Source organism: Asparagus officinalis, chromosome 7 (assembly GCF_001876935.1).
Source record: "Asparagus officinalis chromosome 7, Aspof.V1, whole genome shotgun sequence".
In the NCBI taxonomy this organism is placed as follows: Eukaryota; Viridiplantae; Streptophyta; class Magnoliopsida; order Asparagales; family Asparagaceae; genus Asparagus; species Asparagus officinalis.
The window spans coordinates 81,787,690-81,813,938 of record NC_033800.1 but is presented as its reverse complement, the minus strand read 5'-3'; the positions used below and the strand labels follow the sequence as shown (position 1 = coordinate 81,813,938).

The 26,249-nt window shown below is 43.4% G+C and overlaps 1 long non-coding RNA gene across 1 annotated transcript in view; it reads left to right on the top strand.

Annotated features, from left to right (window-relative positions):
- Window positions 1-2,812, top strand: part of LOC109849880 — a 15,602-nt gene extending 12,790 nt beyond the window's left edge. The window contains exon 3 of the long non-coding RNA XR_002249257.1: window positions 2,770-2,812. This is a non-coding gene — a long non-coding RNA (uncharacterized LOC109849880). The remainder of the gene's footprint in view (window positions 1-2,769) is intronic.

Sequence of the window (26,249 nt, the reverse complement as noted above, 5' to 3'; positions counted from 1 at the left end):
CCAGCCGCTGTTAGCCTTTTTGCTTTGATGATGTTTAACAAACAATTTACTACTAATGTTGTTATTTTAGTGGTTGTGTTTTCTATTTATTGTAGACAAACAATATGTTAGAGGATGGATGGAATTGAGCTTTAACGATCATATCCAATAGAGGTTGATGGAATAGTGGATTGAAGCCTTGTAATTTTAGTTGAAGATCCAAGTTCTAGCTTCGTCCATCTTACCAAGATAAAGTTTCATGAAGATCATTGCTTGGTAATTTAGTTTAGGAGTTAATACTTTGTGTGTTGGTACTTTAAGCTCAATCATATATACACACACACACATATTTTAGTATGCTAAGAATTGATTTGAGATCAATTCAATATATATATGTGAATATAGAAGTGATATCATGCACACGTGCACGGGCCTGAATCTGGAAAAAACGACCAGTTAAAAGTATATACATTTTACATACTAAAATAGTTAGAATCTTGGAAAACTTAAATACTAAAGTTGTAGGTATCTTCAAGCGCTTTCTAACAAATCTTATATCACCTTATTCCAAGGTCGGACGCAAAAGTTATTGCCAAAATACCGAATGTTGTTTTCCTAGTGAGACTAGGTTTCCTGGTTCGGGTCAAACGGGTTTATTTCAGGATTGCATAAATATATACTTATGTTTTCAAGAAAATTATCACCCTTACATTAGAGTTTCAAACCCTAGCAGTCCCTATTCCTCTCTCTAAAGCCCTAACCCTAAAATTGAGAATTTTGAGAGCTTTGTGAAGCAAATATCGACACAAGGGCGAGATCATCGACGTGTAGCAAGGAGAAAATGGGTTGTTTGTACTTCTAATTACTTTCTATTTATCTCAGAGACTTAGAACAATATTTGAGGTAAGATTATCTTCATCCAAACCCATCCCCATAGTTAAATAACTAGTATAGATGATTAATATGATGTTGAATATGTGTTTTCATGCTTTAATCTTAACCTGAGGTGTTAAAAGTCAGATTTCTGATAGTAAAACTTAAAACAAATGCTAGATGAATAATCTTTTTTTTATGTTTATGATAGTATCATGATCATGATCATTAGGGTTTTTCATAATTTTATTCATATATGAGAAATTTGTATCATGATCATGATCATTAGGGTTTTTCATAATTTTATTCATATATGAGAAATTTAAGTGATGTACTATATATAATTTTATTCATATATGAGAAATTTAAGTGATGTACTATATATATGTTTTTCTGCAGAAAACTACAACAATTGTATAATTTTAATTGAGAGTTTAAGATAGCAAACAAATTCCAAATTTAACCAAACTAGTTTTAAATAAAATCTATATGTATCTAGTTTCTAAAACATAAAACCATTCTTAAAAAGACTTTATATAGAGAAAGATAGGTTATGTTTACTAATAACATGTCCTGAAGAAAAATGGTTGCACATATATAATGTTTAACTGGAGATTTGGGATAACAAATGAACTCCAAACTGAAATAAACTTTTATCATTTGAAAGATGTATGAATCTAGTTTTCAAAATAGAAAACCATTTGTAAAAATAGTTTTCCTAGGGAAGGATATGCTTGTTTTACTAACAGATATTCCGTCTGTTTTTCCTGCTCGTTTTGTGGAGCTGTGTTGTGCCGTTTTGAGGTGCGTTCGCGGAGTTTTGAGTCGATTGATGTTACACGTATAGTCATGAATATGTTATGTTATACATTTATGAATCTCAAGGGGATTATGATAAATTTTTATTTGATCATATTTGAATTAGATATAGTTTATATACATGTTGGATGTCGTTGATGAGCACAGCTCAGTACTATATGGGATAGTGCGTCGACACACCAGATATACACAGTTGATACATAAGGTGGATATCGTTGATGAGCTCAGTTCAGTACTACATGAGGTAGTGTGTCGATATTCCACATGTACAGGCCATTGAGTCGGATTTTAGGAGGCTTGATCTAGCCGACCGTCCCGCACTAGGGTGCGATGAGGCTCGTGAGCCGTATTTCTAGGATGCCTATTTGGTAGTTCGTCCCGCACTCATATTACGCACTGAGATCGCGATGAGACTAATGAGCTGTGTACATAGTTCAGGATACCTATAAGGTAGTCCGTTGCACTGAAACAATTACTTGATAGCCTAAGTATGGCAGATGCCGATTATGAATACAACCTATCATTGAACTATATGACTGAGATATGTTACTTTTGAAAGTATACAAAATTATGTGTTGGTATTTTATTCTATATCTCCAGTGATAGTGGAAGATATTATAAATACGATGTGTTAATATCTTATTTCTTTTACTGTCTTCTTTACTTCTTAGTTGGGATCAATGATTAGAGATTCACAACTGGAGACATATGATATATATATATGAGGGTTTCCTTGTTTGGATTATTTTGCTCGACTTACCAGTCTCGTGTTATGGATTTCTAATTATTGGTTTCATTAGATTGCCTTTTCTTAGTTCGGTAATAATGTTTAGATATCTACAATTTGAGACTTATGGTATATACATGAGGGTTTTCCTTGTTTGGATTATTTCGCTCGACGTACTACGTCTCGTGTTGTAGGTTTCTAAATGTTAATCCTACTTAGATACGGGGAAAATGAATCTAGGTAGACTATGCTTAATAGATAGAGCTTTCACTCCATCTAGTAGCCCTTCCGCTAGGAACGGATGGAGGTAATCTTGCTGTAGCACTCTGACGCTCTTGTTGTTATTCTTTTTTTTTTAAATTACTTTTCAGGTAGTTCGGAGTTTCGGAGAACCGCAGGATGACGGAGTTCTGGCATAGTCGTCGTCGTGTATTTTTACTTGTAGTGACTCCACTATAGTTTTAAGTTTTATCCAGACATTAGAGTTTCATATTCATATTGTAAAGGCAGTGTGCCTTAGTATGATTTTTAGTTGATTCATGTTGAGACATTTTCATTATTCAGATATCAAATGTATTATAGTTGAAACATGATTCTTTTCATTTATGAGATATCTCTTCTATATCATGTCTATTACATTTATTCCTTTTATTTTACCTGTTTGTACCTGCACTTCTATTTGGTTCTACTAGAGGATATTACTGTGATTGATATATATATATATATATATATAAACACACACACACACACAAGTTTTGGTTTTTGATTTTCATGTTTATAAATATGAAATTACATATTTCAATATTTATTGTTTTGTTTTATTGAAAAATTCATATACTATGCAAAACATCATTTTTGTAAAAATATTGTATTCTTAGTTTTTAGACTTAACAATCACCATATACTTATCTTATTAAGTCTATATAATCATTTTATAAATTTTCAAAACATGGTTTAGTCAAAATGTCATAAACAAGTATTGTTCATTTTCAAGTTTTGGACTATTTTGTAAAATAAAGAGATTTCTCATTTGGGAGGTGCTATTTGAAAACCATGTTATTTTTCATGTTAACAAGCATTCCCCAAAGTTTTATATTTTTTTGATTTTTATTTGCTATTTTTAAAAAGAGTTTAAAAATTAGTTTTAGTATTCAAAACAGGCTGATAAAGTGTTATCAGTCGACTGATACCTGTGTTTAGCTGACTGAAAAAATCACCTAGAATAAGCAAAAGTTTCTGTTTTATTCTAGTCGACTGACCAGTCGACTGATAAGGTCATCAGTCGACTGATCGTGTTCTTCAGTCGACCGATAAGCTGCCAGTTCCCTGTAACGGTCAGCTTATTAGTTGACCGATTAGTCGACCAATTAGTCGACCGATGGCATAACGGTTAGTTTTTCCAAATTTTCATGTTTTCGTTATTTTGTCGTTTTGCTAGCATTTTTTGGGTTTTTAGGCTTTGTCTTATGATCTTATATATATCTCATACCCTCTAACTTCTAAAAAAAATTCAGAAAGATTTTAAACAAATTTAAAGGGCGTTTAAAGTTTGTTTAATATTTGTTTCAAGTTTGTAAAGAATTTTTCACAAGAGCTAGAAGAGATCATCCTTTGATGTTTGTGCTTCAACTCATCTCTCTCTCTCTCTTGTCATCATAGAAAAGTTTCCTTAAACTCTATTCTAACTATTTATTATTTTGACTCTAATTTACATAAGCTAGATTTCAATATTGAGTTTAATTAATTTATTGATACTCTTTGTTCACACACAACCTATTGAGCTTATTGTATTTTCATACATAGTATAATTTGGGTTGTGGGGATTGTATAACTTAGAGAGTGATCTTACATTTAGTTCTCATCTTGTATTAGAGAACAAACAATTGTGTGTGTGCGTAATTGTGAAGTTACACTTTGTAATACACTTGTACACCGAGAGGAGTGTGTGGTGAGAGACGGGGTCATTCCAAGAGGAGTGGGGTAGATGGTAATGCCTAGAGGTAGGTTGTAATTCCTAACACTTGAGAGAGACACGGGCTAGAGACCAACACTTAGAGGGTGTAGAGTGTGATTGTAAGAGTGTGAGATTATAAAGTTTTCGGTGAGCTAAAAAACCGAGTGTTAGGTGTAAACGTTATTCGGGTGAGCGTAGAAAACCCGATTGTAATACTGGAGATCTCCTCGAGGTGAGGAGCGGAGACGTAGATCGTGGGGACCGATCTCCGTGATCATATCGCTTGTTTGACTTTGCATTGGCGCACTTACTTTTGTGTCCATTTTATATCACCTTTGTCAATTGCTCGTTGTTTATATTCCGACTATCTTGTTTGTTTATATCACCCTTAGTTTTATATCCTTGCATATATCTTGTAGTATATCTAATTTGCTAGAATATTTTATTAATAAGTTTTAATCGGCATTAATATCTAATAAGATTAGCATAAACCATATTCACCCCCCTCTAGGGTTCTTTCCAAGTGGCATTAGAGTGTTTTCTATTGGTATCTGAGCTTGGTGCTCTTTGATTTAAGGTTTAATCATCTTGAGTTAAAGATCCAAGTTATCTTTTTGTGCTATTGGTGCTCTTTGATTTAAGGTTTAATCATCTTGAGTTAAAGATCCAAGTTATCTTTTTGTGCTAATCTAGTTTTGAGATTTATTGTTATCTGATCCAAGTTATCTTTTTGTGCTAATCTAGTTTTGAGATTTATTGTTATCTTGCTTGCATATATATAGATATTATTGACATGCATTATGCACCTTGTTTAGGCTATGATTCTTGTAGGTGTAAATTTTGATCTCCCGAAAACAGGGACTTTCGTTTGTATTAATAAGAAGGCTTATTACAAACTAATAAATCGAAATTACAACAGAAGCAGAGGGAAGGCCCTCTTTGTTTAGTGTGGGGACTTTCGGTAGCTACAGGATGTTTCGCTCGATGCTCGTGTCGAGTTTGCTTCCCTTGGACGGTTCGACCGAGGTTGCCGGAGAGCTTCAGTATGCAGTAGGAGCTCAGGTTGATGGAGTTCGGATCTCCGAGTTCGGTGGCGATCAGGGCCTGGAATTGAGAGGGGATGCTACAGTGCAAAGGTTATGCAAAGAGCTTGCAGTCGACCCGACTAGGAGTCGAAAGCTAGTGGTTCAGTTAGCTGATTCAATTATGAGCGAATCGCTAAACGGCTGAAAACAGCTGAAACTCTTCTTCTTTGGCTGGAAGAAGTTCTGAACCTGTGAACCCATGAACCCGTGAACCCCTGAACTTGTGGCTGGAAGAAGTTCTTAAATGGTGGAGAGACGGCGTGGTCACTCCTTGAATCATGGGATGTGACCATGTACTGTTGAGAGATGTTTTCCCGCCCATCTGTACTACGAATGGTCATTCGATGGGTTGTGCTTCACGTCGTGTCACGTAGGAATGGGAAGGACCCTCCTCGTATGTGAGACAGCGGCTGCCCACTACTCGAGTGGATTTGGCCAGCCTACTGTGCGCCGGCGACAGCGGCTGCCCACTACTCGAGTGGATTTGGCCAGCCTACTGTGCGCCGGCGGATCCAGCTGTTGACTTGGACCGTTGAGCTAAGTCGCATTTATGAACGCGCAGGTTTATTTGGTGTCTGTCTGATCACTCGTACTGTGAGTGGCCACTGGACGGGCCTAGAGTACTGTGCTCTCTCTCTTCTCAGGTCATGAGAGGTGGGAAAGCAGGTGTCCAGCACTCGAGTGGGTTTGGACAGCTTGCCGAATGCCGGCGGATCCAGCTCTTGACTCAGACGGATGAGGTGAGCTACATTTATGAGTGTTCAGGTTAACTCGACACCTGCCCGATCACTTGTACTGTGAACGGCCACTCGATGGGCCTGGAGTACCGTGCCTTATCCCTTTAGGTCGAGAGAGGTGGGAAAGCCCACCTCAGCACGTGGGGTAGCAAATACCTAGCTATTCTGGCGGCCTTGAGGTTTGCTAGCGAATTCGACTTCAGACTTGGTCAGGCGAGTTGTGTTAAAAGGTGCATTCCCGTGGCTTAGGCAAATTGTATGGGCGACTTCTCCTTGTAGGCGAATCTCTTGCAAGCTCACAGAGGTATTTTTTACCATCTACAAGACCCCCTTTAAAGTTTTCAGACCTAAACCGGCTTGCGTGTGGTCTGGAATACTTTGAATAAAGAAGTTCTTGGCGAAACAAGTGCATTTGGTTTCTTTTAGGATTTTTAGCAAACCCTCAGCTATCAACGGGTTTGATATGCCTTTACCGATTACCGTTTGAATCGGACTAGCCATACTATTCCCCTCAGTATGATGAGTTGTCGAGTAGTTTCTCTTAGACCTGATGCTAAGATTTCTACTCCAACCCTCAGCCCTCTGAGGCGCGGGTTAAAACGAGGCCATCTCGTTGGCGGTTCAAGGCCTTGGACAGGTCATTTGTCTCCACAGGTGAATGTGCCGTTCAGGCGAAGTTAGGTTTTGGAGGTGAAATTTTGTTCAACTTGCGGATCTGATTAGAGTTTTCGTAGGTGAGACTTTTCCTATGGGCGAAACTAGGTTCAGTGTGAGTGAGCCACGCGTCCGCCGGTGGGGCTTCGTGCTTTCCAGCTAAGGCGGCGTGGTTCCGTCATGTCGCGTTCATTGTGATTCGACAATCTGACGTAAGTTTCGTGCGTCTCGTTTGAATCGTGGCCATGCTTTTCAGACCCAACCATCGAATACAACCGTCGATTTTGGCTCGGGTTCCGGGTTTTCGACCGGCCCGTTTCCCGTCTTGACGGTTCCTCCAAAATATTGGGGGCAATCTGGGCCGTTGATTCCGATCGTGGTCACGTTTCTCGTCCGCCAGTGTTTCACCCTTTAAGGGCGATCGTGGCCACGTCAGCAACTCCGCCTTTAAATAAGCTATTCTCTTCCTTCAAGATCTACCGTGCTCAGGGATCTTGAAAATTTTCTAAAGAGAGAGACTCTATCCCCCAATGAAGTCGAAATCTAAGAAGTGTGTTGCGAAGGGAAAAGGTCCTGGACGCTATTCCGACCACCTCGCCGCCAGTGTGCCTGCCAGCGTGCGTGAGACACACTTGGGTAAGTCAAGGGGTTCGTCTAATGACCTTGCGTAGGTTACAGACGTCGGGTTGGGAGGATGAGTATCGCTTGTCATCCCTGAATTCCGCCATCCTTTGGCAGCCTCCCCGATTTGGGGCAAAGTCAACCCTTTTTAGGTGGATTTTACATTTATTCTTAGAGGACGATCTCTGTCTCCACGGGTGAAATTAACCTTTATTGGGCGAAGGCGAACTCGTCTTTGATAGGCGAGTTTGACTTTTTCTCTGGTAAAGGGGAGTATCGTTTATACATGCAGACCTCGCTCTGACTAAGCGGATTTCACCTTTTGACAGGTGAATTCGCCCGTCTTTGCTTGATAGGCGGATTTACCCTTAGGGCGGATTCTGTCTTGATTCTTTGGTTCTTTCTTGCAGCGACCTTTTCTGACGAAGCTCTTTCGAAGGGTGTGGCTTTCGGTCTCGCCGGAGGCACAGGCTTTACGACGCCTCCCCGATTTCCTTCCTTGGATCTGGTGCCTGTGTTCTCTGCTGATAAGCCAGATGTCAAATAAATAGAGTCACTGAGGGCGCCATCTAACGCTGTGAGGCGACCGACAAAGCGGTGACAGACGAAGCCAGGCACGGATTACAAAACCAGCTTCTTGTCGGTGATTGCTGGCACTAATCCTTCCGCCCTGCGATCAGAGAAGACAGGTGTCCGCATGTGACGGTCCACTAGTATCTCGTCCAGCATGGCCAAGGGTTTCGGATTGTCGAGTTGCGATCTTTCTTGCCCCAGAGTGATGACTGGATTTGACCCTAACTCATGACGAAAACGGGGTCACTTGCGGTGTCTCACGGTCTCACGCCTGGGTAGGGTGGGGTGGAGAGCTCCTGTAAAACGGTGACGGCCTACGCCGCATGGGTGGCCATCACTGAGCTGCCCGCATGGGAGACGGCGGCCGTTGCGGAGTACGTCCATCATCGCTTCCTTCAAGACGGAGGAGATTTCCCCAAATGGAACTTCCGAGCACCCGGGTAGGCTAGCTCTGCGTCCGGCACCAACAACTGGTGCACTAAATTCACTGACATTTTTGGCTGAGAATTCTGATCTCGCAGACTCGGAATTGTTCGTGGCCATTCGGGCCACCCGTCATGATTTGAAGATTATCGCTCCCCAGTTCCACAGCGTCTTGGAACTGTATTGCGCGGATAGTGGCACGTTCTTCACCCCCAATGGCGAGCTCGGCCTGACCCTCCATGAGATGTATGACGTGTCAGGGCTGCCTCTGGGAGACTTCCCATATGAGGAGTATGCCCCGGGCCAAGATTAGATTGACCAGCTTTCAGACCGTTCACCTTTGGTGGTTGAGACTCTGTGGGAGTTGCTCTATTATTACCATATCTACCTCAACACCTTAGGGGCGGTGGATCACAAGGGGAAGAAGAAGAGGGCTCCCGGGATCAGCCACAAGAACTGGGCTGATTACCTGTTCCCAGAGAATGATGTTAAAGGGAAGCCTGCTCTTCCACTGGGCGAGTGTGACCAGTCTGAAGTGGAGAGGAGGACAGCCGAAGGGGGAGGCACCGTGACCCTTGAGCGTGACGAGGGCGGATTTAAACTCGGCACGGTCTTTCACTCGTTTCACCACCAAGCCAAGTCCCCTATATCCAGGAGGGCTCTGCTCGCTGGGTACCTCATGTTGTGGTTGAAGAGGTCTGTGGTCCCCATTCATTCGTTTGAGGCGCTTCCGGTGGAGGTTGTGTATCCCGCGGTTCACTTGGCCCATGGGAGGTCCTACGCATTGGTGTCGGCTATGGTGGCATGTATCCATCGTGGACTCCGTACCCTGACGGCCCAATTCTGTCGTGTATCGACCATCGACGAGGGGGAAGGAGAGGTCATCAGGACTCCCAACCCTAGGGTAGGGCTGCCTTACACTTATCCGTTGGCGTGGTTCGTATACCACTGCGAGTGTTTGATGAGTGCTCCAGCGACTCTTCAAAGGGACGAGTTCGTTCCATTCGTTCAGCGTCTGGAAAAGTGCTCTTGGAAGTGTAAAGACATCCCCGATGCGCGGAAGAAGCTCTCCCATTTCGGCTACTATAACTTTCGCCGGTTCTTCCCTTACTTCAGCGGAGGGGGGTATGGGGAGTCTCTTAGGGACGTATCGACGGTGGGTCATCACACCGTCCTTTCCCACGATGCTTTTCGATGGTTGGTGAACATTCGACCAAGATATCATATCCTGCGGACAGGCTCTGTGTGCTACCTTGAACCATACATCCCTTGTAGGTTTGCCCGCCAGTTTGGGTACGACCAACTATACATGGGAAACATCAATCCCTACCTGCACTTCGAGGGTGGGCTGGTGGATGGAGCTCGGGGATGGTTCTGGACTCATGCTGGTGGTACCCATGCCCGTTTTGAACTACCTGTGAAGGATCGTGATTTGCACCATACGCTCCTGTACTGCCGGTGGTATCGGGGCGCCAGCGCCAATCCCGAGGGCTTTCGGTTCTAGAGTTCCTGTTTGGTGGAACACGGGCGTCCTCCCAGAGGACCTCTCCGTACTTCGAGGCGGAGGGGTCGCCAAACTCCTAGGGAATGGTTTTCAGAAGATCCGACTGAAGACATCGAGGGTTTCGACGTGGGCCTAGATGAATCAGAGGCGCCCGAGGTCCGAGTTCCCTCTCCTAGTCTTCCGTTGGATCCCTAAAGTGAACGGGGAGAATCAGATGAGTTAATTCGGGCGGACGAGCGTCTGGAGCGAGCCCAGAGTACGATAGCTGGGCAGATGGGGATGCCCCTCCTATCTCCGAGTAGTTCGCTGCTCTCTAAGCAATAGTGGGAGACGGTGGCTGAAGGCTCCAGGGCAGAAACGGCCAAGAAGGCCCGTTGTGAAGAGACTGTTGAGACCGCCAGAGCGGCGGAGGGTCAGGATGATGCTGCACAGGTGATTATTCCTGGAGTGACTGCCTCTGGTGCTGGAGCTGCTCATTCCACTCCTTCTTCTGCATCGGAGGCGGCTCCAGCGACCTCGAAGGACACTCCTCTTCCGTCTGGTGTGGGACCACAAGCGGGGGTTTCAACGACTCCTACGCCCGCATTAGGAGGTAATCCTTTAGTGCGGCACTCTTGGGTACAAAGTCGAATATGCACCCCCTAACGTTTTTGCCGAATTTGTGCAGGTGCAGCTGAGAGAGTGATCTCCATTCCTTCTAACGAAGAGGGGGGGACTGAAGACGTGGAAGAGCTTGGTGGTTCAGGTAAGCGTAGGCCCTAACGTTGTTGATCCCTCTGTGCCGAAGGGGCATTTGTTAATCTTCTCCTTGCATTCACAGTTGGCCCTTCCCATGAAGCTATTGGCATAGAGGATCCTCCATTTTCTTTCTTTTTTTTAACATGCATTAATCAAGGTTTGGGCGTGGGAAAATCCTAGCCGCAGGGGGATCCTAGCTGTCGGCACACTTCAGTTGTAAGCTTGTCTCACCTGCAGGTGGATTTCGTCCGCACGCGGATTTGGAACTGACTCAAGTTCCCGAGGGTATGCGAATCCAATTGGTTTTGACCCACGGGAATTCGGCGTTGGGTGGGCTCCACTTTCAGTGGGCCACATGTTAATCCATGCGCACGACAGCCAAGGAGACGTGGGCACGTCGTTTCGCATTAAATACGGCGCAGTGGGGCTCTTCGTCTGCTTCGCCCAATTCGGGTCGTTGCTGAAGATCGTGTCCAGGAACCGTTGGATCCGGGCCGTCCATGCGAGATCCGATTTGTTTGGCCTTACTCTCGACTGTTTAGCCCTGAACGGTCCAATCTAGTGGCGAAAAACCGCCTAGGATTAGAGTATTTAACGCCCCTACCCTTTGCTAAGAGAGGCTACAGTTTCTTTCGTTGTCTTCTCCAGAGGAAACCCAAATTTTCTTTTCGTTGTACTCATAATGGCACCGAAGCTAAAGAGAGTTGCTTTGAAGAAAAGGAAGGAGGCGTCTTCTTCTGGCGGCGCCGAGGCTGCCGTCCCGACTTTCGCGTGGGTCGAGTAGGTACTCTTCATTTAACTCTTCCCTGTGTTGTTGTTGTGTTTCACAGACCGAGGAGAGGTACCAACTGTCGAAGAGCATGCGGCCGAGCCTATTTTAATTTCCGAAGATGAGTCTGAGGGTAGCGCGACTTCTTCTGCCTCTGGCTCTGTTCCCCAGCCGGGAACTGAACCTTGTCTCGAGGTTCTACCTATCACGGCGCTCGCTCCGGGTCAAGAGCATGTTTCCTCTGATTCCTTGTCTCTACAGGCTCGCCTTGAAGAGTTCGAGAACGCCGTGAAGCAGGTGATCTCCCTTGTCAGTCTCGGTATGGGAAGCTACAACCACTTCAAACAGTCTCTCTTGGATCGCATGGTTGACCTCAGGCGGTTGGGCGAGAACCGGGTTGCTACGCGCTGCATGCAGAAGCTCCTTTTCCTGGAGTCACGCTTGGTGAGGCTAGAGATCTTGCTACGGGAAGGTCCGGAGGTTGACGTGGAGTCTTTCCTGGTTCATGTCAGGTGTCAGGAAGCCTGGGAGCAGGAGGTCCGCTTTAGGGAAATAGCGGACTTGGAATCCACTATCGCCTTCTGGGTGGATCAACAGCACTCTTTTGAGGAGAGGATAATCAACCTCAATCGCACCATATCTCACCTGAGAGCTGAGTTGGAGCAGGCGGAGGTGACTCTGAGGGGGCTTCAATCCGAGGTCGTAAAGGTTAGCAAGACTGCTGAGGCAGAAACTCGGAGTCTCCACGCCTTGCGCCAGGAAGATGCTGCCGCCAGGTCGGGCTTTGAAGACCGGATTCAGAAGGAGGCTGAAGACAAAGCTCGGGAGGACCACGCGAGAAGAGTGGCAGCGGTCAAAGAAGAGCTCAAATCTTTTAGCTTGTTGGACTGAGATCTCAGGCCTGTGACCATGTTAAGACATTTTGCCGGCTTTGCTTTCAAAACCATGTCATAACTTGTTCGTTTATGAAATCATAACTTTGTTCAAATGTATTGTCTTAAAAACTGGGTGCATGTTTTGCTTCTTGAATGTAATATTATGACTTTCTTAGTTGCAAAGTCATAACTTTGTTCAAATGTACTGTCTAGAAGCAGCTAATGAAGTTCGTGTTTTCTTGTTACGCACACCTCCTTTTAGTATGTCGACATTCAGTGTTTTTCTTGCATAGCCGACGGCGATTTCATGTTGCAGGCAAAACTCCTCGAGCGGTGACGAGTTTGCGTCAAAGGTTAAACTCAAATACAGGTGAGTTCCCGCTGCAGGCAGACTCGAGTGACGGCGAGTTTGCGTGGGAGGCTAAACTAAGCTGCTGGTGAGCTCGTTTAGCCAAACTCGAATGTCGGTGAGCTCATGCTGTAGGCGAAAACTCGAATGATTACGAATTAGCACTGCAAGTCACCCTCCAAAATGCTGACGAGTTCACGCTGCAAGTGAAACTCACTCGATGGCGAGTTTGCTTAAAGGTTAAATTCGACTGCTGGCGAGTTCATACTGTAGGCAAAACTCAGGTAATCGGAGAATTTGTCTTACAGTCGAAGATTCAAATGTGGGCGAAACTCGTGCCACGCGTCTGTCTGCGGGCCCAAGTGCTTGCCAACTAAGGTCCTGGGGGTGCGTTAATGCTCATTAATGGCGAAGTGACAGAACGCTTCGCCTCTTGCGCTCAATCCGATCGGTCGGTTTGGGGTCACGAGAGGAATGGCCTTTATTGGCGTTGAGCTCGAAGCGTCGCAGGACACCTGAGCCGCTCGATTGCTTGGGATAATAAATCCCGGCCGTTGGGTCTTCGGATATATACCCTGCACTTACCATCTTTTCAGCAAGGTTCTCACATCGTCGAGATAATCCGCTAGAAGAGAACTACTGCAGAAACCCTCTTTGACTTATGGCCTCTTCATCCGACCACAGCGCCTCCGAAGGCGTCGGCTCTTCTGCCACCGTCGTTGACGTCGTGTGCCGCCGTTTCTCACACCGCCGAGCTCGCTCAGGGGTGCTTCTGGGCAGCCGGACCCCACGTCTGACATCCGCCGTTCGAAGATCCTCCAGTGGATGGAGGGTGCCTGGTGCGGCCGAACGCGCGTTGTCGTCGCAAAGTGCCGGGAGAATTACGACGTGGCTTCTCTCGTGAGGCGGTCTAGGGCGGTCACGCCGAAGTGGGCGTTTTACCCAGCTCGGGCACGACGATGTGTAGGAGTTCGTCATCTTAGAAGGGTTGGAATGTAGCGCTGGAGGAGTTGCAGCATGATGATGCTTCTTCGACCGCGCCACGCGCCTCGATCTCAAATGCGCTTCATGGCTCGAGTGTGAGAGGAGCGGCGAAACGTAGGTCCCAGGTAGAAGGAGGCGCGAGCTCCAAGGCGTTCTAGCAGCAAAGCGTACTGCGTTCGATGATGCGCTGGGTCCCTTCGTGGCGAGGCAAGGCTGCGGGAGTTTGAGCGGGAGAATATGGAGATCTGCCATGCTGCCGGAGCGGTGGACAGGGCACTTCAACTCCTTCGCCAGGAGGAAGAGGATGGCGAGGCTGCTCTCGCCAGGCTGCAGCAGAAGCAAGAGGAGGAGGCAAAGGCCCAGCGTGCGGCGGATCTTGCAACGGTCAAGGCTAAGATCGCCGCCTTCAGTCTACTGAAGCTCCTTTAGTGCCTATTTTGTTTAAGCGCCTCTTTCTCTTTTTCTTTATTGTAACTTGGTTGATGCATGAAAGTTTGGCCCGTAATGGCCATTTGGTATCAGTTTATCCTCTTTTGCACGCACAATTTTTTTTTATTTCCTGGTGTCGGTATGTACTCGACCTGTGTTTTGTCTTCAGGTTGGATTCGTCTGTGCTGTCCGGCGCTCGAGTTGGGCTACTCACGCCATCTCTGGAAATATGGCGAATCTTCAACTAATCTATTTTGGATTCAGTCGTTAGGTCCCTTTTCTGCCCTTGGCTGCTCGCTGCGTGGGGTCGGATTAACTCCGACCTTCACGTTGCGGCCCGAGGGTAACCCTTAGGTAGAGGCGAAGAGCCGTCGCTTGCAACCAACTGAAGGACACAACTTTTACTCACCACTTGGCGAGTTGTTGTTTGAGGGAACAGCGGGACACGTCGTCTGCCGAGCCGTCCTTAATAATTGTCGCCGCGCGGGTGGGCGACGACACGGATGATAATCGAATCGTTCAGGGATGTCGGAATATGATGATCGATTGTCGTAGAAGCCGTCGCATGGTAGGCTACTACCCATCGGTTATCCTAAGGGTACGTTAGGACATCCGGCATAGGTCAAGTAGTTCAGGGACGTAGGAGTGTGACCATTGACCGAAGTAATAACACGTCGCATAGTAAGTTATTACTTAGGTTGTGTTATTCATAGGAATAACGGCGCCGGTCATCAGAGGTGATCATTAACCTGATGACGTTTCGTTGCGATTGGAGCAACTATGAGGACCTACCATCCTTTTGAAGAGGATTAGTAAGTTAATTTTGTCAGAGGTTTGATATTAACGTGACAGGGATTGTCGCGATCGGAACGACTTTGAGGACCTACCATCCTTTTGAAGAGGATTGGTAAGTTGATTTTGTCAGAGGTGACCGTTAACGTGACAGTAGGGGTCCCGCCATCCTATTGAAGAGGATTGGCGGGGGATTGTGGCTCTGGTCCTAACTATCTGAAGGTTTGACCAAGTGGGCGTTTGATGCAGCCCACCTGAAATGCTAGTCCCGCCTGTTTTGAGAGGTTCGCCATCATCGGGTAGGGAATAGTTTAACCTCTTATACCAGTTGGAGGATGGAGGACCAGTTTAGACTCATGCACTCGTGGGAGTCTGGGAGGAGAACTAAGGGTAGTACTTCTTCAAGTATTTGCCGTTGATGGGCATCATGATCTTATCGCCATTGGGCTTGAGGAGGCGATAAGCTCCATTCGCATAGACTGTCTCTATCACGAAGTGGCATTATGATGTTTTTATCCATGCCCCTAGCCAGATCTCCGCCTCCGTGAGCTCCCTAACGCTATCCCTCGCAGCACCGCCCTAAGGCCACCAGCCTCCTTCCCCACTCCTCCCCGAGCTTTCCTCCTTCTTCTCCATCACCCAACTCCCGACCTCAGGCCGCCACCCCAACACCGAACCTCGCTCACCCCCTTCTCCGATCATCATCTACTCCTTAGCCCTGAAGCCTACAGATCGAACAGCGCAAGCCACCACCCCCTGCAACCTCCACAGTTCGATCCGCCGGTCCTCCATCAGCCCCAAACCCGCTGACCAGCAGTCTTCTCATCCCCTACTCCCCTAGCATCATTGCCATCTCTTGTCGTCGCCGCCTCATCCACAAACCCGTAGCCTCGCACGACAACATCGATTCGTTCGACAAAAACCGCGAGGCAAAATCCTTATTTTCCCCGTTTATTATTTCGTATAATTTTTAGCTTTGTTAATTGTACGTAAGATTCTAATTCCAGATTAGTTTATTGCAATTCTTATATTTATCGTGCTAATTTACATTTTTAATCGTTATTTATTAGAATTTAGATCTATTAATAATTATCTACGTGGGCTTGTTGATGAAATTGTGAATTATCTGCTTATGTTAAATTATTATGTAATTATCTGCATAGGTTTGTTTAATGAATAATATTAAATAAATCATAATAATATGATAAAAAGTATTTTAAAATAATTATAATAAATTAAAAGAATTTATTTTAACAACAGAATCATTTTAGAGAACTTATAATAAATTTAAAGAATTTATTTAGGATAATTATAATATTTTAAAAGAATTTATTTTGAAAAAAGAATCATTTTAGAATAATAAATATTTTAAAAGAATTTATTGAAAAGTAAATTATTTTTGAATGATTTTAATGAGGAATAAATAATTTATCTTGAAAGAGGAATTATTTTAAGTAATTATATATATTTTAAAAGAATTTATTTTTTGAAAAGTAATTATTTTAGATTAATTATAATGAGAAATGATTTAAAATAAATTATTATGGAAAATGATTATTTTAAATTATATAGATGTTGTTTATGATTTATAATTCTTAGATTTAATTATAAGACATGCCATGATTTTATTGCATAAAATTAGCTGCATCTGTTATTCCTTGTTGTGTTTGAAACCAATAAGTAGTTCATGACTTAATGTCTTTGCGCGTCATGAACAAGACTTAGTGCCATATGTGTGTGTATTGACTAAATTTAGGAGGTGGACCAGAGATCTAGAGTAAGTTATGTTTGTTGACTTAGAAAAACAAGAAGAGTTGGGGTGAAAAAGTCTTGGTTCATGTGATCGGATGTGCCTGTTGATGTATCTTCCAGGCTTGCACCGGTGAATTCGTGTAGCCACTAGGGTTGGTTTGTTAGGCTAAAGTGAGTTCGTGTTGTCACTTTGGTCAGTAAATTTGTGTAGTCACCCAATTTTTGCTTGAGTTCGGACAAGGCCGAAATCAAATTGTGTGTAGTCTTCTGACCGATTCGTGTAGCAGCATTGGATGCATGTAGAGGATTTGTGAACAGTCAGTTATATAATAATATGAACGTTGAATATATGTAAGATATGGACCAGTAACCTGTTATAGGATGGTTAGTTACATGACCTCATTACTTAGATGATTATTGATTCTTGTGAGATATGGACTAGTTATATTTTTTTCATACATAGATCGGGATTAATATTTAATTATCTACAATTTGAGACATATGATATATACATGAGGATTTTCTTGTTTCGATTATTTCGCTCGACATACTACATCTCGTGTTGTAGATTTTTAATTATTAATTCTATCTAGTTGTATGACCTTGTTACTCGAATGTTTATGGATTCTTTCGATTGTTATACTCTAGTGGTGGATTGCATCTAGCTTGTTAGTATTCCAACTGCACGTTTCTACTCATTATTATTGTTATTGCATTGGTCATTCGACCGTTCTATTCTTCCTTTTGGGATCTTGCCATGTGCCACACACACTGACGTACTCTTGTTCTCTCGGGTTGTACGTCAGATTTAGAGGATGAATAGGTCCAGCTTGGAGACACGTTCAGCAGGAGTGCTTTATAGACCGAGCAGAAGAAGAAGCCGAAGCTTAGTTATTCCTTTCAGTTTGTTTTTGAAGCACTTTCCATAACCGCTTGATCGATGTATTTTATATTCCTTCAGTATTCGATTGGATGGATCTGTATCAGGGCATGTTTACCCGAATATTATGTCTGAGATAATATTTTAGTTATGATATGTATCATTTTGTTCTGAGTTGTTTATTATATTCTCGCTACTGTGATCTAGGACATGTACCTTAACTTTATATTGCTTGACGCTTAGCGTATTAGGTTGAGAAGAAATGGTCTATTATTTATTTTCCTCAATCCAATACGTCACAGACTTGTTCACGTCCTGATTCCTGCGTATTTCGGGAAGCGGGGCGTGATACTAACTGCTTCAGTAATGTACAACTTCGCAAGCTTTTCCAATGAGAACTTCATATTGATTGGCAAGAAGTGAGCCGACTTAGTCAGACGGTCCACTATGACCCATATAGCGTTGTTACCTCTTGTAGAACATGCTAACCCTGTGATAAAATCTATTGAAATTTTCTCCCACTTCCACATTGGTATGTCGAGATTTTGAGTTAATCTGACTGGTCTCTGATACTTTGCTTTTATTTGCTGACATATTTCACACTCTAAAACATATTTGCTAATATCTCTCTTCTTATTATTCCACCAGTATATCTCCTTCAAATATTTGTATATTTTGGTTCCACCAGGATGCATTGTATATCCAGAACGATGAGCCTCCTTTAAAATCTTCTTCTTTAATTCTAAGATTATTCGAAACACAGAGTTAATTTATGAACCTAAGGCATCCGTCACTATGTATTACAAAATCTGGTTGTTTACCATCTTCCACTCCTTTTCGGATGACTTTCAAATCCAAGTCATCTTTTGGGTAATCTTAATCTCATCAACCAGAGCAGGTTTTACCTAGATGTTATTCAATTTGGCCAATGGTTGTTGACATCGGATCTCAATTCTCAATCGATCCAAATCTTCTAATATATGCCTTTGTCGAGTAATGAGACAAGCTATATTACTCTTTCGACTAAGGGCGTCAGCAACTACATTTGCTTTTCCAGGGTGATAATTAATACTAACATCATAATCTTTAAGTAGCTCTAACCATCTCCTTCGCCTAATGTTCAACTCTTTTTGAGTAAAAATATATTTTAAACTCTTGTGATCGGTATAAATTTCATAATGCACTCCATAAAGATAATGTCTCCAAATTTTTAAGGAAAAAATAATAGCCTCCAACTCAAAATCATGTGTTGGATAATTTTGCTCATAAGGTTTCAACTGTCGAGAACCATAAGATACCACTTTTCCATTTTGCATGAGGACACATCACAAACCTTTATGAGAGGTGTTGCTATACAAGGTAAAATCTTCTCCTACAATTGGTATAGTGAGAATTGGTGCAGATACTAGTTTGTTCTTTAACTCTAGAAAACTCATTTCGCATCCTTCAGCCCAAACAAATTTGATTCCCTTTTGAGTCAAACAGGTCAAAGGTGAGCCAATACGAGAAAATCCTGCTACACACCTCCGATAATAACCCGCCATGCCAAGAAAGCTGCGAATTTCATGAACATTTGTTGGTCTTTTCCAATTCACAACTGCTTTAACTTTTGCTGGATCTACTTAGACTCCATCCTTCAAAATAACATGTTCTAGAAAAGACACATTATCTAACCAAAACTCACACTTCTTAAATTTTGCATAGATTTTTTTTCCTTTCTCAAAACATTGAGCAAATGCCGTAGATGTTCCTCATGCTCCTTTTGGTTCTTCGAATATATCAAGATATCATCTCTAAATATCATCACAAAATGATCTAAGAAGGGCTTGAACACCTATTCATGAGATCCATGAAAAATGCAGGTGCATTCGTTAACCCGAATGGTAATACAAGAAATTCATAATGACAATAACGGGTATGAAATGCAGTCTTTGGAATGTCTTCACCCTTAATCTTCAGTAGATGATAGCCCGATTGCAGATCGATCTTGGAAAACACCCGAGCTCCTTGCAATTGGTCGAACAAATCGTCAATTCTTAGTAAGGGATATTTATTCCGTATAGTCACCTTATTGATCTCTCAATAATCAATACAGAACCGCATGCTACCAACTATCTTCTTCACAAATAACATCGGTGTGCCCAAGGTGAAATACTGGGTCTAATAAACCATTTATCCAGAAGTTCTTGCAACTGCTCCTTAAGTTCTTTTAGCTCTGTTGGAGCTATTCTATAAGGGGCCTTTGAGACCGAACTTGTCTTTAGAACTAGTTCAATAGAAAATTCTATTTCCCTATCGGGTGGCATTCCGGAGAGACCTTTTGGAAAGACATCGGGAAACTCACGCATGATAGGAATTTGATCCAGACTAACTTCTTTCTGGCTTAAGACCTGCACTGACGCTAGAAAACCAGTGCACCCGCTTCTTAACATGCGATGAGCTTGAAGGGCTGATATAATGTGCATAGGCTTTTGCACCTTACTACCCTCAAAGAAAAACTCTGATTTATTGAGAATTCTAAACACCACTCTTTTCTCTTGACAAAGAATATAAGCATGATTTCTACATAACCAATCCATTCTTGGAATGATGTCATAATCATGCATATTAAGGATGATCAGTACCGCTAGAAGCTCCATATCCACTATTTTTATCTTACATTTAAAATACTTATTTGATATTAGTATGCTATCTCCTGGTGTGCTAACATACATTTCATGTTCTAAAGTATCACATGGAAACTCTTGCTCTCTAACAAATTGTGCAGCAATAAAAGAATGAGAAGCTCCAAAATCAAATAGTAGTTGTACTAGTAGAAAATCCAACATCCTAGACGGAATATTCTAGACAAAAAATTTTCCGTCTAGTTTGATATTCAACTAGACGAAAAATTTCCGTCTAGAATATTCCATCTAGAAAAAATTATTCTAGACGGAAATTTTCGTCTAAAATAACAAAGTAGATGGTTTTAGTAATTTTTTATTTTTTTTAATTAGGGTGAGCATCCTATACATAAATTTTCCATCTAGGAAGTATCCTAGATGGAAAATTTACGTCTAGAATGGTGGGTCCACAAGCGTGCACCATTCCCCAAAAATTTCATCCCGAAATTTTGTTTCCCCGCCAACTATGAAATAAAATCACCAATCCGCCTAAAATTAATTCCCAAACTTAAGGCCTTCACTGGATCCCTCTCCCTCATCCTCTTCATCCTCCATGAACATTCTCGAAGACGACTTCTCCTCCCTCTACTCATCTCTCTTCTCCCAAGACCCCTTACTCTCCCCTCCTCTTCCTGAAATGCCCCTATTGGCATATATGGCACGTTGTTATATATGGAATGTATATATCATATTTAAGAGTGATTATATTTTGTAGGAAAGAATCTTGGAGATTGGATTACGTTAGGATTGTTACCTAACTTAATTTCCTAGCCATGTAAACCTCTTGTATATTTATATCCCTAATGATGAATAACAATGACACAGATTTCATCTGCCAATATTTTCATGGTATCAGAGCCCATCGGCTAGGGCTCACGGACGGTACTGCCATGGTGGACGGCGACAATACGGCTTCGTCGAAGACACCGCCGGCAAAAATTGATCATACTTCACCATATTTCTTGGGACCCCAGGATCGTCCCGGTGATTTTATTACTCCGGTTCGTCTCAACGGTGACAATTATGATGATTGGTCTAGCTCTATTCGTCTTACTCTCCAGGCACAGCGCAAATTTGGATTCGTGAATGGTACTATCAAAGCTCCTGAACCACCTTGTACAGAGGAGGATTGGCTAACTATTCATTCCATGCTTGTGTCATGGATCATGAATACTATTACTCCTGAGGTAAAACTTACCCTCTCCAAATATGATGATGCGAAACTGCTTTGGGAAGATTTGAAGGAACGGTTTTCGGTAGTTGATGGGCCACGTATTCATCAACTAAAAACTGATATTGCTCGGTGTGAGCAATCCAAGACCATGCCGGTCGCTACGTATTTTGGGCGGCTTAAGGTTTTATGGGATGAACTCAATAATTATGAACCAATTATTGGTTGTAAGTGCGGTAAGTGTACTTGCAACCTGGGTGCTTTGCATGAACAACGTCGGGAAGCGGAACGATTTCACCAGTTCTTAATGGGGTTGTGTTCTGATCACTATGGGAATCTTCGTTCCAACTTACTTTCTCAAGTCCCGCTTCCTACACTCAACCGTGCTTTTCACCAGATTTCTCAGGAGGAGCGCGTTCGTGGTATTACTCAATCCAAAGATGAGCGGCAGGATGTGGTGGGATTTGCTGTACGTACGGAAGGTCGAGGACGGGGTCGCACGACCAAGGTTGATAAGTCCAGTTTGATGTGCTCTCATTGTAAGCATCCAGGTCACGATGTTATGAATTGTTTCCAGTTGCTTGGTTATCCTAAGTGGTGGGGCGACCGACCAAGTACTGAAAGAAAAGGGGCTGGTCGTGGAAAGTTGGCATCCTCGGGTGTTGGTGGTGGTAAGGAGATTGTTCGGGCGAATGCAGCTATCATGGAAAATGGTCCTGGTACGACCGTTGGACAGACCAGCGCTGGACCGACTGGCGGGTCTGTGTCGGCTTCGGTACCTCTGCCCGGTTTTTTTGCTGAGCAATAGCGTGCTCTTGTGGCGGCTTTTGGTAATCCACAATCCTCTACTGAACGCATGAATGGTGAGTTTGATACTACTTCTTGGATTATTGATACCGGCGCATCAAATCATGTAACCGGTAATCTTGCTTCTCTCACTAATGTTCAAGCCATAACCGCATGCCCCGTTGGTCTACCCGATGGTCAGAAAGTGGTTGCCACTAAGGAGGGGAATATACAACTTTCTGATCAGATTTGTCTCAGACATGTTCTTTATGTTCCCAAATTAAATTGCAATTTGATTTCAGTCTCGCAACATAATGATGATATGAAATGCTTTGTTCAATTTGCTTCTAACATGTGTGCTATTCAGGACCTTCACTCGAGGAAGCTGATTGGAATGGGTGAAAGACGGGATGGACTCTACTACTTCAGGCGGATATCAACGGTGCAAACAGTTATGGTGAACAATGTGACCTCTTCTGTGGACCTCTGGCATAAACGTTTGGGACATCCATCCGAGAATGTCGTTAAGTTGATTCCTCCTGTGAGTAATACTACAGAACACTTATCTAAACCATGTGAAACTTGTCATCGTGCTAAACATTCTAGAGATCCTTTTCCTTTAAGTAATAATAAATCCTCTCGGATATTTGAGTTGATTCATTGCGATTTGTGGGGGCCCTATAACACTCCTTCTTCCTGTGGTGCAAAATATTTTTTGACTATTGTGGATGATTTTTCCCGTGCTGTGTGGGTATATTTGTTGGTTGATAAAAAGGAGGTGTTCAAGATGTTTATGTCTTTTGTTGCCATGGTTGATAGGCAATTCTCTCAAACGATTAAAATGGTGCGTAGTGATAATGGTACAGAATTTAACTGTTTAAAAGATTATTTTCTTGCCAATGGTGTTTTGTTTCAAACATCTTGTGTGGGAACACCTCAACAAAATGGACGCGTTGAGCGTAAACACCGTCATATTTTGAATGTGGCCCGCGCCCTGAGATTTCAAGGTCACTTACCTGTATCTTTTTTGGGGGAATGTATTTTAACAGCTGCTCATCTCATCAATAGAACTCCTTCCAGTATACTTCAAAATCATACACCATATGAGGTTTTATTTGGAACTATGCCTTGTTATAATGAACTGCGGGTGTTTGGATGTTTGTGCTTTGCTCATAACCAGCGGGAAAAAGGGGATAAATTTGCAAGTCGTAGTAGAAAATGCATTTTTGTGGGCTATCCATTTGGCAAAAAAGGATGGCGATTGTTTGACCTTGACAATCAAGAATATTTCGTTTCTCGAGACGTTAAATTCTATGAGAATATGTTCCCTTTTGCCGATCTCACTGCTCCTTCGGATGATCCAGCCTCTGCCGAGTTTCCTTCTTTCTTTGACGGGGGTGTAGATTTTTTGGATTACTTGGGCACATCCAAGCGGATACTCATCGTGTCGATAGCACGCATGCACAGCCGCAGGAGGAGACATCTACTCGTGCTACCTCCAGTTCCGGCAAACAGGTAGGATCCGATGAACAGACAGTTGCCGATGAGCAGGCCTTAGGTCGAGGCAGGCGTGAGAAGTTTCCCTCCATTAAGTTACGTGATTATGCTACGCATACAGTTCTTAAAAAGAGTCCATCTCCTATTTCACCCACGCCACAGCTTTCCTCAGGTACTCCTTTTCCTATAGCACACTATGTTAACTGTGACAAATTTTCTCAGCGCCACCGAGATTTTCTTGCAGCAGTTACTGCAGGTTGTGAGCCAAAATCTTTTAAGGAAGCTATACAAGATGCAGGTTGGCGTCATGCTATGCACTCTGAGATCCGAGCTCTTGAGGATAATGCTACTTGGACCATGGAACCTCTTCCCCCCGGGAAAAGTGCATTGGGTTGTCGTTGGGTGTACAAAATAAAGTACCACTCTGATGGGAGCATTGAACATCTCAAGGCTCGTTTGGTGGTTTTTGGCAATCATCAAGTTGAGGGTCTCGATTACAACGAGACATTCGCACCTGTCGCCAAGATGGTGACCGTTCGTGCTTTCTTAGCCGTTGTAGCATCAAAGAATTGGGAGCTACATCAGATGGATGTCCATAATGCCTTTTTACATGGTGATCTTGATGAGGAAGTTTATATGAAACCTCCTCCCGGCTTCGTGACATCGGATCCTAGTTTGGTATGTCGTCTTCGTAAGTCCTTATATGGCTTAAAACAGGCACCTCGTTGTTGGTTTGCCAAACTGGTTGCTGCACTAAAGGGATATGGATTTCTCCAATCCTATGCTGATTATTCTTTATTTACTCGTTCTCGGGGTGATATCCAGTTAAATGTTTTGGTTTACGTTGATGATTTGATTATTTCCGGGAATAATTCTGTGGCGATCCAACATTTTAAACAGTATCTGGGTGATTGCTTCCATATGAAGGACCTTGGTGTTTTAAAATATTTTCTTGGTATCGAGGTGGCACGTAGTTCTTCCGGTTTATTTCTTAGCCAGTGGAAGTATACTCTGGATATTATTTCTGAAACTGGTCATCTTGGTGCTCGACCAGCTTCCTTTCCTCTCGAGCAGAATCACTCGCTTGCTTGTTCGAAAGGAGCACTGCTTGAGGACCCTGAACCTTATCGGCGTCTTCTAGGGCGTCTTATTTATTTAACTGTCACCCGACCTGACCTAGCATATTCTGTACATGTTCTCTCTCAGTTTCTACAGGCCCCGCGTCAAGATCATTAGGATGCGGCCTTACGTGTTGTGCGTTATTTGAAAGGTACTCTAGGCCAGGGCATACTTCTTCGCGCAGATAGTGATTTATCTCTCAAAGGTTGGTGTGACTCTGATTGGGCAGCATGCCCACTCACATGGCGTTCTCTATCTGGCTGGCTCGTGTTTCTTGGGCAGTCACCAATTTCCTGGCGGACTAAAAAACAACATACGGTCTCTCGTTCCTCTGCCGAGGCTGAGTATCGGTCTATGGCGGGCCTTACATGTGAGCTTAAGTGGTTGAAGGCTTTGTTACTCAGTTTGGGTATTCATCACCCTCACGCTATTCCTATGTTTTGTGATAGTCAATCTGCCTTACATATTGCTAAAAATCCGGTGTTCCATGAACGCACTAAACATATTGAGGTGGATTGTCATTTTGTTCGTGACGCTATTCAGGAGGGTCTCATCTCCCCGTCTTATGTTCCTACTACTGTTCAGCTTGCAGATATTTTCACCAAAGCTTTGGGGAAATCTCAATTTAATTTTCTTCATGGCAAGTTGGGCACTTGTGATCCTCATGCTCCAACTTGAGGGGGAGTATTGGCATATATGGCACGTTGTTATATATGGAATGTATATATTATATTTAAGAGTGATTATATTTTGTAGGAAAGAATCTTGGAGATTGGATTACGTTAGGATTGTTACCTAACTTAATTTCCTAGCCATGTAAACCCCTTGTATATTTATATCCCTAATGATGAATAACAATGACACGGATTTCATCTGCCAATATTTTCAGCCCCTCTCCCCCTCCCCCTTCCATCCCCCTCCCGCAAGCGCGGCTGCCCCTTCGTCGACGAGCGGTAGGAGTTCTCCTTCAACTCCATCAAGAATTCCAAGTCATACGATGACTCGGAGGAGGACTCGAACTCGAACTCAACCTCGAACGTAACGCAGCGCGCGAGTCCAGTCGACCCCCCACCACCCCTCTCCATCTGCGTCGCCGCCCTCCTGTCCGACCCCTACCTCCACCCGACACTCAACTTCAAGTTGTGGAGGCAGCGGACTGTGGAGTGGTTCTTGATCGGGCTTAAGTTGGTAAGAGGGGCGTATTTAACGAGGGAGACGGAGCTGGCGAGTTCGTTGGGCGTCGCTTCACCAATTCACCCGTCGATTCAGGAGACCCACGCTTGTTACGATGATTATGCTTTGTTTATGCTCGAGAGGATCGTCAAGGGGTTTGCATCACTGGTGCTGGCTACTCACAATCTTGAGTCAGGTATAAATTTAATATCCCCCTCCGTTAAATATTTTAATGAAAATTGAGAATTTTTATGATCCCGTAATGCTATGTTGTTCCTTTCGCAATTGAGAATTTTTGTTCTATTAATTATTTCATTGTGCCT